The sequence below is a fragment of the Camelus bactrianus genome, chromosome 3 (genome assembly GCF_048773025.1).
Source record: "Camelus bactrianus isolate YW-2024 breed Bactrian camel chromosome 3, ASM4877302v1, whole genome shotgun sequence".
Taxonomy (NCBI): Eukaryota; Metazoa; Chordata; class Mammalia; order Artiodactyla; family Camelidae; genus Camelus; species Camelus bactrianus.
The window spans coordinates 137,389,472-137,406,078 of record NC_133541.1 but is presented as its reverse complement, the minus strand read 5'-3'; the positions used below and the strand labels follow the sequence as shown (position 1 = coordinate 137,406,078).

The 16,607-nt window shown below is 42.2% G+C and overlaps 1 long non-coding RNA gene across 5 annotated transcripts in view; it reads right to left on the bottom strand.

Annotated features, from left to right (window-relative positions):
* Window positions 1–2,431: 2,431 nt before the first annotated feature.
* LOC141577157 (uncharacterized) overlaps window positions 2,432–16,607 on the bottom strand; it is an 89,129-nt gene continuing 74,953 nt past the window's right edge. For all 5 annotated transcript variants that reach the window (XR_012505814.1, XR_012505811.1, XR_012505810.1 and 2 more), the window contains one exon: window positions 2,432–4,363. This is a non-coding gene — a long non-coding RNA (uncharacterized LOC141577157). The remainder of the gene's footprint in view (window positions 4,364–16,607) is intronic.

Here is a 16,607-nt window from a genome sequence, read left to right as displayed (position 1 = left end):
CTCTGCAGCCCAGGCTGCTCACCGAGGAGCAAGGAGAAAATCTTAAAAACCTACTTCAATGCTGTCTTTCACAGAATCTCAGAACTGAATGTTTTAATATTTAAAGAGGGGTGATTAGTTTTTTTATATATTATTTTATTTTTTTCCTTTTTCAGTATTATTAGGTATAATTATTACAGTTCAACTCCACATACACATTGCATGTAAATACATGTATAGAGTATACTGCATTTTTTTAGTTACATATATGTACTAATTATTGTTTCTAAGAACAGATTAGAGTTTCAGATTTTTAAACTTACATAGTTACCAGAGGAATAAAGCCAACTACAAAAGAATAATAAACAGAATATGGTAATCCAATCACAAAGGACAGTCATATGTGCTTAAGCATATTCAAGAAATCAAAATAACAATTAGTTCATTTGTGGTCTTATTATTATTGCTATTAATTTTAGATTCCTCATAAATGAAGTCTTATGGCATTTTTCTTTCTCTTTTCACCCCACTTCACTTAGAATGACAGTCTTCAGGTCCATCCATGTTGCTGCAAATTGCATCTGTTATGGCTGAGTAGTATTCCATTGTAGATATGTATCACCTTGTCTTTATCCAGTCATGTGCTGATGGACATTTGTGTTGTTTCCATGTTCTTTGTTCTATGTCCCTTCTGGCAACAATTACTGATTTTAAATATTTTCCACCTTAAAATCCTTCCTGAAGGAGACGTGGTAACAGGAATCAAAAACAGTTACAGCACAGGGTTGTGTGTGATGGGCCCTAGGGCTTGGTAGGAAGGTTGGCAGAAAAGATTTCAGATTCTGATCAAATGATTCCTCCTCTTGTAGCCCTGCTGACCGCCTCTCTCACGGCCTGCCCTACTAGTCTGACCAGTCCCTTCTGTGAATCCCACTGTATTGTGCACAAATTTTTTCCAATTGGTGTCATCCCGCAGGGACCTTAGGTGAGGCACCCAAGCTCCTGTGTTGGTTTCTTCCATCAGCCCTTAACTTCCTTGGGAGCCAGGACTGTCTCATTGCCCCAAGGATTCCTAATGCCTAGTGAGATGCCTGATACAGCTGGTACTTAACGAGCACATAAGTCAAATGGAAAAACCTGATCAAAGAAATGGCCCTCATTTTTCAGACATGCCTACTTGAGGACATAGGGTAAAATGACATGTTTTCTTGAATTTGCTGTCAAATACTTCAACAAAGGACAAGTAAAAGAACAAAGGTCTGAATAAAGGAAATATGGAAATGTTTGTGAATTCCTTAATCTGGGTGATGGGCTTATTGTACTATATTTATTGATGTATAATTAAGTTATTTTATAATTTTCTTATCATTAGCTGAATAGCAAGTATTAATACGTATTAATTGAAATCCTTTGAGCCGACCAAACTTACCCCACACAAAATGCTTAATGTCCTAGTAGTGTGTCTTACAGAAATCTTTTCCCATAAAGACAGGAAAAAGGGAAAGACTGATCTGTGCAGTATTTCCACATTGTCAAATGACCAAAGACCGACACAAAGAAGAGATTCTAAAAAAGATAAAGAGGCTGAAATCAATGTCCTGAAAACCTAGCCAAGAATTCTAAATGTCCCAACTTAACTAACCTCAGCACTGCCGCATCAAGAATGAGGCAAGTAGAACCTTGAGGATTTTTTTTAAATAAATAAATAATGATTCAGTTCCTACCACAGGCAATTATGGTAAGAGTGAGTACATGTTCTAACACCAACTAGTGTACAAATTGTAATTTATACTTGATTCAAACTGCTTCTTCTATAAAATCTGAATCTTTTTATTCTTAAGACAGATTTGTGGCATATGACCTAGTGATAAAATTTTCAACTCGCTTGTATTCAAAAAGTTCACCAATGTGAGAGTTTATTACAACAACTATTGCTTTTTGGGAAACCCATGTGCCTTGTCACTCTCTTCCATAAGATTTCCTGTGGAAAATTCAATCCCTCATTCAGGAAGGGGCTGAGCAAACAGTCTGATGGAAAACCTTCATACACTGCAACACAAGAAAATGAAAATGACAGTGAGCAGCCCGTGAAGCTGGCAGACACACACAGCTCACGGCTGTGTTCCCGCCATGACATTCTGTAACCAGCAGGGAAAATGTGCATTTCAAGAAATAGACATAAACACTTTTCAGGACCTGAGCACATAATTTCCCTTTCAGGGTTTAGTGGGCTTCCATTTAATTCTATGAGAAGTGTTTAAAACAACAGAACAACAGCTGAGGTATGGTTTAAAGTAACATTTGTCTTAGTGAAAATAAAGCCAGCTGATTGTTATCATTTTTACTTTATTTGATCTCACTCTCCTACTTTACCTCCCCAACCTCCTCCACAAAATGATGGTGAACGTCCCCTCCTGGGTCAGAAGGCTAAGTAGAAAGTACCAATCACATGGAGGTGTGCTTTGTTGTTTTATTTTTCAAAAGAAACATGTTTCATTCATGTGATTTAAAATTAAGATCAAGAAACAAACTCTATTCAATGAATGGTAGCCAACACATGTCGTCATAGCTGCTCATCAGGTTTGGCCCCACGTTACACACATTTACATGGACATGTGACATGTGCTGTCATGGGACATGGTGAGTGGGGACAGGGTCTCTGCTCTCACAGGGCACACAGCCTGGTGGGGGAGGCAGTGTTCAATCATTGCCTTTTTTTTTAATGTACTTACAAATTATGGGAAATGCTATTTAAAAAGAACAAAGTGAGTCAATGAAAGTGAAAAGTTCAAGGACAGTATTTAGGTGAGGGAAGACAGGGAACCTCTTTGAAGAGCTGACACTCCACTGAGACCCAAAGGACAACTCCGGTGCTGCAGGTGAAGGGCAGGGACACATTGATAAAGGGCTGATATCCAGAATACACCAAAATCTCTTTAAACTCAACAAGAAGAATGAATAACCTGCTTAAAAAATGAGCAAAATGCCTCAACACACACCTCAACATGGAAACTAGATGCCAAAGAAATCTATGGAAACATGCTCCACAGCATCTGTCATCAAGGGGCTGCAGACTGAAACAGTGAGTTATCACTGCACACCAGTCAGAACTGCCAAAACTCAGAACACTGACAGCACCAAATGCTGGTGAGGATGTGGAGCGTCAGGAATTTTCTTGCATTGCTGGTGGGAATGAAAAATGGCCCAGATACTTTGGAAGACGGTCTGGCAATTTTTTACAAAACTAAACGTACTCCTACCATATGATCTGGCAACTGTGCTCCTTGGTGTTTACTGAACAAAATGGAAAATTACGTCCACACACAAATCTGCATACAGATGTTAATAGCAGCTTTATTCATAATCACCAGAACTCAGAAACAACTAAGCTGTTCTTCAGTAGGTGAATGGATAAATAAACTGTGGTCCAGGCAGAAAATGGACTATTTATGGTGTTAAAATAAAATGAGTTATCAAGGCATGGAAAGACATGGAGGAACCTTAAATGCATATTACTAAGTGAAAGAAGCCAATCTGGGAAGATTCTGCAACTGTCTGATTCCAACTGTATGGTGTTCTGGGAAAGGCAAAACCACAGAGACTAAAAGATCAGTTACTGTCAGAGGCTAGAGGGGAAGGAGTAATGAATGAGGTGCAGCAAGGAGCATTTTTAGGGTCACTAAGACAGACTACTCTGTATGATGCTGTGATGGTAGAAACGTGTCATTGTACATCTGTCCAAACCCACAGAGTGCACACCACCAAGTGTAAATCCTAGTGTCAAGTATGGGCTCTTGGTGATGATGACGTGTCAGTGTAGGTTCACCCATTGTCGCAAATGCACGCTCAGGTACAGGCGTCAATAGTGAGGAGGCTGTGGGGACAAACTGCTGTTCATACACCCAATCCAGCCCCAGCCACTGCTGTGAATAAAGCTCTGTGGGTGTGTGGACTCTCCGGCTGCTCTGGCGTCTGAACAGCAGAGCTGAGCAGCTGCACCAGAGATCAGGAGGTTTGCAGATCCTGAAATATTGACTCCCAAGCCCTTGACAGAAAAAAGTCTGCTGTGTCCTGCTCTACACGAATCACAATTCACCCTGTTGAGACAGGAGAGCAGGGCCCAAACAAGGCATGGTTAATCGGACTGAAGCAATGTTTTAGTCCCAAAACCTTTGTTGAAGTCCTGCAGAATCAGTGACAGACTGTAGCCAGGAAGCGTCTGCAGAAGGAGTCGGTAGCAGGCCTTCCCGCCAGGCTCCGGGATGCCGGGGGCCACGCGCTGCACGGGGGCCACCCACTTGAAGAAGACGGACTTGCAGTGGAAGCCGATCAACTCATAGAGCTCGGAGAGGATGCTGCACTGCTGAATTCTCTCCTAGGAACGCTGAAGCACAGGGAAAAAAGCAACAAGCATCTGAACGAAACATGTAAGTGAAAAAAGACACGTAAAAAATGTTTTCCCATAAAACAGAGACCTGATGACACAGGAAGGAAGAGGAAGGCTGACTTCGTGCACTGATGGGACCGGATGCAGAAATGCAGGGAAGCAGCACTGTGCAGATGCTCCAGACCCCCTCCGGCCCCACCTATCCACGTTCATCCTGTCCTTTTCCTAGAAAGGCCTGTATTCCCTGAAACAGAGGAATCTGCTCCCTACACATCAGACGCAGAGAAAGGAAGGAGCAAAAGAAAGGGAAAGTAAAGGAACAACGTTTCATCTAGACCCTAGTATTTGGGCAGGACTTTCACCAAATACACATCTTCTCAAAGCACAGAGCACACAGTGAGAGGCTGACAGAGTGACTGCGACTTCTGCTCCTTAAGCACCAGCTACCTGCCAGCACACGCTGCGCCCCTTACTGAATCATTACAATCATCTCAGAAACTATTACTACCCCGTCTCACAGGCAAGGAAATCTGAAACTCGGGGAAGAATTATTATCATCCTGGACAATGTCCCACGACCCAGAATTGTCAGAGCCTCCACAGACCCTGGACTAAAATTCTCCACTTCACCACGGGCCCTGAGCCTCAGGCTGAGGCCACATCAGGCCTGCACGGGCCCAGAGCACGAGTATGTGGGACAGGGAATGGTCCCACTCGAAGTGCCAGGCCAAGGCCCTCAGAAACCTATGAAATGAAACCAAATCCCCAAACTCCTTTCCAACCCACTGCCCTGTCCGGGAGGACTGCTCGGCACATCTGCGCTGTCACCTGTGCACAGGCTGAGCAAGGGGCCCAGACAGTGACGTGACGTCCCAGTGGAAGTGGCTAGGAGGCCGCTTCATCACAGGACAGACTCTCCCGGCTTCCAACGTTAACTCTCCATTCCATTTTCAACTGGAAAGTAAGTTTAGACTTCTTTTCCTCTCCTAGAAACAAAGAGAGTGGTAATATCAGCAGGAAACTCAAGACTGAGGAAGAGTCTCCTGGCCATCTGGAAGGATAGGTCGGGGAGGGAACAGAGACTGGGATCAGAAAGACCCGTGTTCCAGTCCAAAGTCTGCACGTCACTCGCTTTGACAGTTTACTTATTAATAGAGGTGAAAAAATCTAATTATGATTGTTGGGAAAACTAATTGAAATAACGTATGCCACTAGCATACGTATAAAATCCTTCATGAGTGTCCCAGAAATGGAAGTGATCGTGGTTAGTTACTGTCTGCCAAGTCTTGGGTGCTAAGCCCACATCAGCCAGCCAGAGATGTGCCAGAGAATGCCTCACCAGCTAGCAGCCTTCTCCAACTTGGAAACTCACAGTGTCTGAAGAACAGGCAGTGGTGGATGCTTTGGGACACTCTGGAGGTAACACTCCAGTGATGACTTTAAAAAGCTGGGGAGAATTTAGGGGACCATACAGTTCAAATACAGAAAACACATTCCATGTCTGCCCACATTCATCTCTAGCCATGATGATTCAGAGAGGAAATACATATTCAAACGTACACCATTTTCCCACATAAGTGCATCAAAACAATTTGGAAAGAATGTAACTTTCTTCTCTAGATCACACAGCGGGGATTACAAGGTTTGTACTGAGAGCCCTACTTGTAAAACATCTGCTAACATAACTGGGTCCACTATCAGTCCATTCAAAGAGAAGGATGGAAAAGAACAAAGCCAAGCTAATACGCTCCGGTTTTTGGTGGGTTACAATGTCACAAAGGAGATGGACAGGTCATCAAGGAACCACCCTGCCGTGATCACGGAGCCGGGCAACGGGGTGGGCGGCAAGATGTATGACGCAGCCGCAGCTGTGCCCGCGCTTCTAGGCAGGTATCCAAAGTCTCCTCGACATGGCGTCCAATGCTTGTGCCCACGTCCTCATCACCTGAGATGTATTTAAGAGAAATGAAAACTAATAAATGGAAAATACCTTTGGTGGGCACACCGTCCAAAAAGCAAAGTCACAGTTTGACAACTGGCCATCCCGGTTCCCTGGGATTCATTCTTGGAGAACCTTAAAAACCACCCCTCTGTCCTCAAGAAGTGCTGCCTTCTTGTCCTATCTTTGGCTCAGGGATACAGCACGTTCACGTGAACTTCAATGTCTGCACAGATTTGACTGTCTTTCTCCAGGTTCATTTGTCCATTCTGAAGAGGCCTGAGTTAAGTCCATTTTCTGTAAGATCAATTCCCTCCAGTGAAAACTCATCGAGCCTGCAATTAAAAGCCAAATGAACAGGACTGTCCTCAGCTAAAAAGTTCACCCACCCTTCACTGCTTTCTTAATTTCCTTTCCTAGCTAATTGCAACAGACTAAAACCTCCCTCCACCCAGCTCCCCAACTATGTCAAACAGAAAGTAAGGTCCATAAAAGAGGAGACAACTCCATAGTCACCTCTGAATTCCTAGCATATACTAATGTCAATAAATAGAACTATGATTATGGCTTCTTTCCTTTAAAACCTTTCTGGTTATTTAAATGAGACCTTGGAAGAGAGCTGTTTGGGTCTAGTATCTTGATCCAGAAGACTCAGGAGGCCTTTTTAGGAATGGCTGTTCACTGTTTCATTCAAAACACAACTTCTCATTCCGGGAGGAGCTGTGATTTTCTGCCAGGAGATTGTGGTCACTCTCATGCCAGAACAGCTTTAAACTAAATCCTTACTTTGGATTTGTTATTTTTCCCTGCATCCCCAAAAATTGACTTTCCTTAATTTCTTGCCTTGAGGAATGATATTTTTCTTTCTTTCTAATTCACCCTTTATTAAACAGGATTCTCAGGATGTGCTTGGCCTTACATAGGATGAGCCATCCAACTCCCAGTGTGAGAGGCCCGGGGCTCACCTCCCGCCCTCCTGCCAGGGCAACTAACACTCAGTTCAGGAGCCAACCGGCACCCCAGGGATTCTAAGTCTCACGTACCTCCCAGAATCCCTGCTTTCTGATATGACTTGGATTCTGAGGATTTCCCCTCACTTTCTTGAAAATTAGCTGTGCAGCTTGAAAGATGAGGAAGGAAGGATTTATTTCTTAATCAGCATTTTAAGGAACTTGTGTAATGAACGTTTTCACGAGTTTCTAGAACACTCCATTGCCGAGACAGAAAACACAATAGATATTTTCTAAACTTAGGTATCATGTGCATTGTTTCTTTGCTTTTGTTTTCTTAACTACTAACACACATTTTTTAATTAAAAAAAATAAGGCCCGAAATAGGATAGAAACTTGAAGGGGCAAACAAAATTTAAGGGCAAAGAAAGAAAAATGATAAGTACTCTACAAAGTTAATATAATACATACACTATGGATCAGATCAGCAATTCTCAGTAACAGCTAATTGAAACATGACCATGAGGTAAAACGTCTCTCCTGTCAGGAGATGACCAACAGATAATAGAATTAAAACAACAAATTAAAATTCTAAGTCTGGCGAGGTATAGAAGGCTACCAGCTAAATGTGTCTACTTCTGGAAAAGAGGGAGGCTCACCAGCTCTTTACTGTGGAGCCTGAGCCTAGGGGAGGGCGGTGAAGAACCGCCCTGTAAGTATCCAATTAACAAAGTGGATTATGAATAAAGAGACGTGAGCTTTGATGACAGAGATGATACTACTATTCACTTGTCCTGTAAAGAATACTTCACGTTCAGCGATCAATACCTCGGCGTCCTCAGGGATTGAGATTATAGGAAAATGCACAGCCCGGGCCCAGACCTCCTCTGTGAGCTCGTGACACTGCACTTAGATGTCTCAAGAGCAACTCCAACTCCACCTGAAAAGAGCTGACTTCACGGTGCTCCTCCCATAGCGGTCCTGCCCAGGGCCCCTGGTTGGGAGGGAAGGTCTCTCTGCCCCTCCCAGCTCAGGCCCATCACTCACAGATGTGACTGGACCCCTCCTTCAGGGCTCAGATTTCCTCAGTCACCGAGACCCACCACCGACACCTGACCTACCAGGTATTCACAGGCACTCCCTCAGCACTGACTTTGGGCTGGGGACCACGCTGCACACTGTGCGAATGTTATCTCACTGGATCTCCACAACAGTCCTGGGAATTGGGTACATCACTGCTTCAATTGATTAAATAAATTGTTTCACTTCCTTGAGTGCATCATCCAAAGTGACACGTCTACTGAGCCACAAACATGGGACTGAAAACCACTTGAAAATTGAACACTGCTACACCTCGCAGCCACCCTACTCTGATTCGTCACATCACTTTCTGCCGAGCCTACTGAATGTTTGCAAGCATTCTACAAACACAAAAGTGATCTACGAGAGCACCCCACTCCCCTAATTAAAATCTGTCAATGATGGTCCACTGCTCTTCAGAGAAAGCCTCACCAGGCCTGAGCACAGCCCAACGGCCCGGCATCCTCGTTCCCTGCGCGGCCACGCCGCCTCACCCACCAAGCAGCACAGTGCCATGTCCAGGACTGGGATGCTGTCTCTGTACAACACGGGGCTCGTCTCACTCTAACAATGATCACCCTCTTCAGTGGTCACCCTCTAAAATGCTGACTCTCAGAAAAATATTTTCTCAGGATGAATCAATATCTTTTTCCTTACAACTTCCAGTCATTGATAATGAGCTCCCCCAAAAAGAGAGAAGACTTAATCCTCAGTCTCCTTATCTGTAAAGTGGGAATAACAAGGAAATATGTAAGGTTTTCAGAGAAATAAAACTCATGTGAGTCTGAGGGACAATTCCCAACATACAGTAAGCACTCAATATGGGCTTACTTAGTATTAATAAGAATATGTTGCATTCCAGCAACCTTAAATCAATGATTTATGGCTTTGTCCAACAGACTACTGACAAACAGTTGGACGAACCCTTTTGAGCAGATCAGCACAAGTGTATTGGGAGAGGTAAGCGCTGCCTCCAGTTACAGCTCAAACTCTTACATGTTGTTTGAGCATTTAGTTGTCGTTATTGAATAAAGACAGGTGTTCTTTAGTCAAAGCTCCTGAAACGTAAATCTTCAAAGATAGATACAAATTAGGTTTCAAGTACAACATTCTCACTAGAAATTATTTGAAAATGATAGTCTTAGCTCCTCTGTACATCAAAAGGGCATGTTCTTAATGTATCTGACTATATACACTGAAAGGATTGTTTAAAAGAAATTAAGATGAAGCCATCCTAAATAAGTTCTCAGTATCATCTGCACAAAGCCCCACCCAGGGGTCTCATTTCTCACTTCCACATAGGTGTTCAGGTAGTTTAACCTGGGTCTTGGTTTTTTAAAACACAGGGGAGGGAAGAATTGTGGATAGATTTATGAAGCAAATATAAACCTAGTGTATTTGATGTGTAGGAATCCTAGAAATAAACAAATTGATATATAGTCCCACCCTTAAGAAGCTCAGCCTTTCCATTTACAACAGCATTAAAAATAAAATGGGAGATACATTTAACAAAAATTTACAAGATTTGTACATTGAACAATTTGAAGTATCACTGAAAAAATTTTAGAAGATCTACATATACGGAAGACATCCCATGTTCATGGAATAGTAGACAATATTGTTAAAAATGTTAAGACTCCCCAAAGTGATCTACAAATTCAGTGGAATCGCTATCAAAATTCCAGCTGACTTCTTTGCAAAAATTGAAAAACTGATCCCAAAATTCATATGGAAGTGCAAGGGGCCCAGGACAGCCAAAGCTATCTTGAAGAAGCAGAGCAAAGTGGGAGGACTCACTTTAAATGTTACTACAAATCTATAGTACTGAAGTCATTATGGTAGTGTCATAAGTTTGGGTACATAAATCTATGAGACACAGTAAAAATTCCAGGGGGGAAACTTATATTTACAATCAGTTTTCAACAAGTGTGCCAACAACACTGCATTGAAAGAATAGTCTATTCAACGAATGGTGCAGGGAAGGCTGGGTATCTGCAGGCAAAAGAATGAATTTAGAATCTGAAACCCCCTATTGTATATAACAAATAAAAATTAATTGAAAATGGATCACAGACAGAAACGTAAAATCTAAACCTATAAACTTTCTAAAAGAAGACATAGTATAAATCTTTGTGGTCCTAGGATAGGTTATGGTTTCCTAGATACAATACCAAGAGCAGAAGTGATAAAAAAAAAAAAACCAGATAAACTGGACTTCATCAAAATTAAAACCACTTGTTACAAAAGACATCATCAAGAAAATGAAATGAAAGGGGAAGTGGGTAGCTCAAGTGATAGAGTGCATGCTTGGCAAAAAATAAATAAATAAATAAAATAAATGAATAAATCTAATTACCTCCCCTATAAAGGAATTGTCTTAATATTTAAAAAAAGTCAAGTGGAATGACAATCTGCAGAATAGTAGAAAAAATTTGCAAAGCATATATCTAATAAGAGACTAGTATCCAGGATATAAAAAAAATGTTTACAACTGACCAATACAAAGAAAATCGACCCAATTTTTAAATTTACCAAGGAATTAAATAGATACACAAATGGCCAATAAGCATATGAAAAGATGCTCAGCATCACTAGTCAAATCAAAATCAAAATGAGATCTCATTTTACACCCACTAGGATGGTTATAATCAAAACACGGACAATAACAATTGTCGGTCAGGAGGCAGAGGAATGGGAACCCTCAATATGCAGCCATTGGAAATGGGCAATGGTGCAGCTTCTTTGGAAAAGTCTGGTGTTTCCTCAAAAGTTTAGTGTTATCATATGGCTCAGCAATTCTACTCCTACATATAGGGTCATCCCTCAGTATCCTCGGGGGATTGGTTTCAGGAACCCACCACCCTGGATTCCATAATCCAAGGATGTTCGAGTCCCTTTACAACCAGCCATCTGGATCCATGAAGTGGAAACTACAGATATGGAGGGCCAACTGTACAGCCAACAGAATGAAAACATATTCTCACAAAAATTTGCACATCAATATTCATAGCAGTATCATTCAGAGTAGCCAAAAGTTACAAACAATGTCCATCCATCAATGAATGGGTAAAAAAATTATCAAGAATAGTCCCAAAAACTTTTGGTCATTGAATCTTTGACAAAGGAGGTGAGAACATACAATGGAGTAAAGACAGCCTCTTCAGAAAATGGTGTAGGGAAAACTGGACAGCTGCATGTAAATCAATGAAGTTAGACTACTCCCTCACAGCACACACAAAAATAAATTCAAAATGGCTTAAAGACTTAAACATGTAGACAAGACACTACAAACCTCTTAGAAGAAAACGTAGGCAAAACATCTGACATGCATCTCAGCAATGTTCTCCTAGAGCAGTCTACTCAAGCAATAGAAATACAAGCAAAAATATACAAGTGGGGTCTAATTAAACTTTCAAGCTTTTTCACAGCAAAGGAAACAGTAAGCAAAACAAAAAGACAGCCTATGGAATGGGAGAAAATATTTACATTCAATGAGACTGTCAAGGGGTTAATTCCCAGAATATATAAACAGCTTTTACACTTCATAAGAAAGAAAAATAAACAATTCAATCCAAAAATGGGCAGAAGTGCTAAAGAAACTTTTCTCCAATGAAAACATACAAATGGCCAATAGGCACATGAAAAAATGTTCAATATCATTATCAGAGAAATGCAAATCAAAACTACAATCAAGTATCATCTCACACCAGTCAGAATAGCCATCATTCAGAAGTTCACAAACAATAAATGCTGAAGAGGCTGTGGAGAAAATGGAACCCTCCTACACTGTGCTAGGAATGAAGTTTGGTGGAGCCATTGTGGAAAACTGTATGGAGATTCACCAAAAGACAAAAAATTTACTTCCCCTATGACCCAGCAATCCCACTCCTGGGCATATATCCAGAAGTAACCCTAATTCAAAAAGACACCTTCCCCCAAATATTCACAGCAGCACTATTTACAATAGCCAAGACATGGAAACAACCTAAATGTCCACTGACAGATGACTGGATAAAGAGGTTGCAGTATATTTATACCATAGACTACTACGTAGGCATAAAAAAAAATAAAATAATGCCATTTGCAGTAACATGAATGGACCTGGAGAATGTCATTCTAAGAGAAGTAAGCCAGAAAGAGAAAGAAAAATACCATATGAGATCGCTCATATGTGGAATCTTAAAAAAAAAAAGAAAGAGAAACTTATCTACAGAGCAGAAACAGACACAGAGACATAGAAACCAGACTATGGTTACCAGAGGGGAGACGGTGTGGGAAGGGATAACTTGTGAGTTCAAGGTTTGCAGATACTGATTATGTATAGAATAAACAGCAAGTTTATACTGTATAGTACAGGGAAATATGTTTAATATCTTATAGTAACTTATGTTGAAAAAGAATATGAAAATGAATACATGTATATTCCTATATAACTGAAGTGTTGTGCTGTAAACAAGAAACTGATGCAACATTATAAACTGACTAGACTTCAATGAAACTATTTTTAAATAGACCAAAAACAAAAAAAAGAAAAAGAAAAAAGATATTATTAAACCAAAAGAATAAATTACTGTTTCAGGCTACAACATGGATGAACCTTAAAAAAGTATGCTGAAGTAAGCCAGACACAAAAGGACAAATACTGCCCTTTTAGGTGAAGTGTATCTAAGTGTTCATTGTACTACTCCTGTAAATTTTCCGGAAGTTTGAAGTCTATTAAATTAAAAATAAAGTGTATTATTCATTAAAAACCTAAAACGATCCCTCACAGGAGGGCTTTAAATAATAAATGAAGAAATGCATGTAAATCTCCTGGAACAACACTTTGCACGTCCACAGACAGTCACTGCTGTCACTGCCACTCAGAGGTTGGTACCAGCGCTGATGAGAGCTGCCTCCACTCGCTGCCCTGCAGACAGTTGTGAGGGCCTGGGGTCTGACAGGCAGGGTGACCTGGAACCTGAGTCAGACACAGCAATGCCCCAGACTCTGTGTTACCCAACTTTCTTATACAAGCTGCTACATGTAACATAAACACGCTAGAGGGATGTATCTTACAACATAGGCAATACAGTCAATGTTTTACAATAACTATAAATGGAGCAACTATTGTACACCTGAAACATATATTGTAAATCAGCTATACCTTTTGAAAAAATTAAAAAATAATGTAAAAATATTATAACTTTAATATCAGTCCAGTTTTTAAGTAACTACTAAACAGCTTAGAATGTATAAAAGCATTTAAGTGTGATGTTTATTTACATATTTATTTAATTTCAGCCTCCTGCTAAAAGAGAATTTAAACAATTTTTTAAACACAGCTTAACAACAATAACAACAAAAAGACAAAAGTGAGAGTGAAAAGAAAATGGAGATTCAATACTTAAATGAAACCAGGGGGAGGTAAAGTCATAAAAATGGATGCCATGAAGTCAGGGTAAGTGTTAAAGGCTGACTAGAAATTCAGCTGTAAGATTTTTGGCAGCTAAAGCAAAAAGAAAAAGATGAAGGGGCGGGTGGTAGAGCTCAGTGTTAGAGCGTGTGTATAGCATACACAGGGTCTGGGTTCAAGCCCCAGGGCCTCCACTAACAGATAAATACACCTAATTACCTACCCCCCCAAAAAGAGCCCCAAAGAAAATAAAAAGAGAAATTTGTTTCCTAAAAAACCCTGATATTAAATTTAGATTAAATACTTAAAAAAAAAAAAGAAAAATAGAAACAAATGAGTGACACAAGCGATAATGCCCGTGAGATAAATCTGCGGTGCAGCTGGCAGGTCCCCATGTCCCACGTGGGAAAATCTGAAACATCTTTCACACCACCCAGAGTCATCCTCAGCCTACCCCACCCCTCCCCCTGTTAAATGCAGGAGCACAGCCAGGGCCGGGCCTTTGTTCTCTCTGTGTCATCACAGTGAGACAGGATGGAAGGGGGCAGAGCACAGCCATTCAAGGAAGGCCAAAGCAATTAACATCAAAATGGTGAAGGATTCAACCCCCAAAAGGCCTTGAGGCTCAGGATGAAGAGATTTAAGTTCTAGCAGATCTTGAGCTTCATTACACACCCGTTGTAATAGTAACATGGTGAATAACAAGCCCCCAGGCACCATGGCAGTCCCAAGGCTAGACAAAAATGGTCAAAGGGTGGGAAATGGCCAACTCCCTGTGAATTCCAGCCCCTTGCCCTTAGGCTGGTCCTTCTACTTATTAGCATATGAAACCACCAAGCCCATGAATACAAGCAACACAGCACTGCCTAGGGGTCACACCTCTCTCTCCCGTTTCAGAGAAGGCCCACACTCTGTGGAGTGTGTACCTACTTTTAATCTGAGCATCAAACCCCCACACATCGTGGAATATCTCTTGCCTTTCAACAAATCTCTCTGAATAAATCTACCTTTACTCAACAGTGGCTTGCCCTTGAATACTTTCCTGCATGAAGCCAAGTACCCACATCTGGCAGGGCACACCCAAGGGGCTCAACCAAAGCCTGGGACACAGCCCTTCTCATGCCCCACTTATTTTTTCTAGTATCAACAGGACTGGGTTGTGAAGGGAGCTCTAAGGCCCCGGCTAAGGGACAGAAGCAGCCCCAAGGGCTCGAATTGGTGGGCAGCCTCTCCCCCAGCAGGGGCCCTGGGGTCTGCCCGGTTCTCTATGTTTCTTTGCTGTGCTGACTCCCCAGCCACAGAGCGTTCTCCCTAGGCCTGTCCCCACAAAACCCTTCTCTCCAAAATACAAGCACATCATGTCACAGTCCTCTTGTTCAACCAGGAAATGTTCAGCCCACTATTTCCCTCCCCAGTAAAGTACCTAACTGTCCTCCCTCCCATCCCACCACTTCTTTCTTTGTGACAACTCTGCACTCTCCACCCACCATCCTGAACGCAGGTGCCTTGCTGGCTGGGACCGAGATGTTTCAGTCTTACACAGCCTGCGTCCTTTCACTTTCCCCTTTCTACCTTAAAAAGCCTTTCCTGAGTCTCCCACCCATCTGATTCTGAACTTCACAAAGTGCTGAGTTTACGGTCACTATGTGCATACATCCCAGGTTTTGACTAGGTTTCCTTCACAAGATCCTCATTAAGGAGCTGCATCAAGAAGTTTAAAGAGGCTATTCTTACATCTGAGCGGAGGAGCCTGCATAAAATTTAAATGGCTTTGAATAGACTGTTAACCAGGGACAGAGAGGTCGCAGGTCCTAGTCAACAGTGTCATGAGGCAAAATGTTCTTCAAAGGCTCAGAGTGGCTTCTGAACACGGAGTCGGCAGGGAGGAGGTGACAGGCAGTGAGTGGAGTGTGTGACAGAGCTTACGCTCCCCCAGCTGGGGAAGAATTGAATTTTTTTCTAGTTTTCCAAACAATTTCTTACTACCTTTTTCTCCTACTGTCACATACCATTTCCTACGAATTAAGAAAATCAATATCAGTCATTTGGGCCACTTGGGAGAAGCTACACGATGCCATTCACAGGGCTGGGGCATGACAGCCACGCCAGTCTAGGTTGAAAGACCAGTGGGGGTATTTTCACGGTAATCACGGGCATGCAGCAAACTCCCCAGCTTCAATGACCTCATCTCAAAGTTGGGGCCAATAAAACTACCAAGCAAAGTGCGTGATGATTATGGCCAACATCTGTTTACTAGGTAAGTGCCCATGACAGCTGCCGCTTAATGGGGAATGAGTATGACTAACGAGGCCCAGTCTACCTGGTCACACGTGCCCTGCCTTCCTGCCTTTGTGCAGCAGCAGAGCTTGTTTAGCTGAGATGAACGCCCCCAGAGCAGCCCCGACGGGTAAGCTCCCAGCGCTGCACGGTGAGGTCTGTTCCTTTCCTTCTCAGAGCTGATCACAGTTTGCAGTCATCTGTTTTTATGTTTATCCATTTTGTAACTGCCTCCACCCCGGAGTTTTGCTCAAGCAGCACAGGGCCAGGTATGTCTTCCTCCCTGCTGGATATTCTGGGCTGGGAGACAGCCGAGCACACATCTGGCTCAGGTGCTGAAAGGAGAGGGCAGAAGGCCCAGGGGCCTATGCTGAACTGAGGCCCCTGCACCCAAAATTATGGTCTGACTTTGGGCAAATTACACAGTCTTCTTTACCCTGAGATTCCTCATCTGTCCATGAAAATAACTGCCCATGGCACACAGATTTACCAAAAGGAAATAACCAAATTCACAACCTATTCAAGGGGCTACCAGTGCATCCTCAACAGACAAATGCTGCCTTTACGACTCTGACACACGCGAAGGGGACGTCCACACACA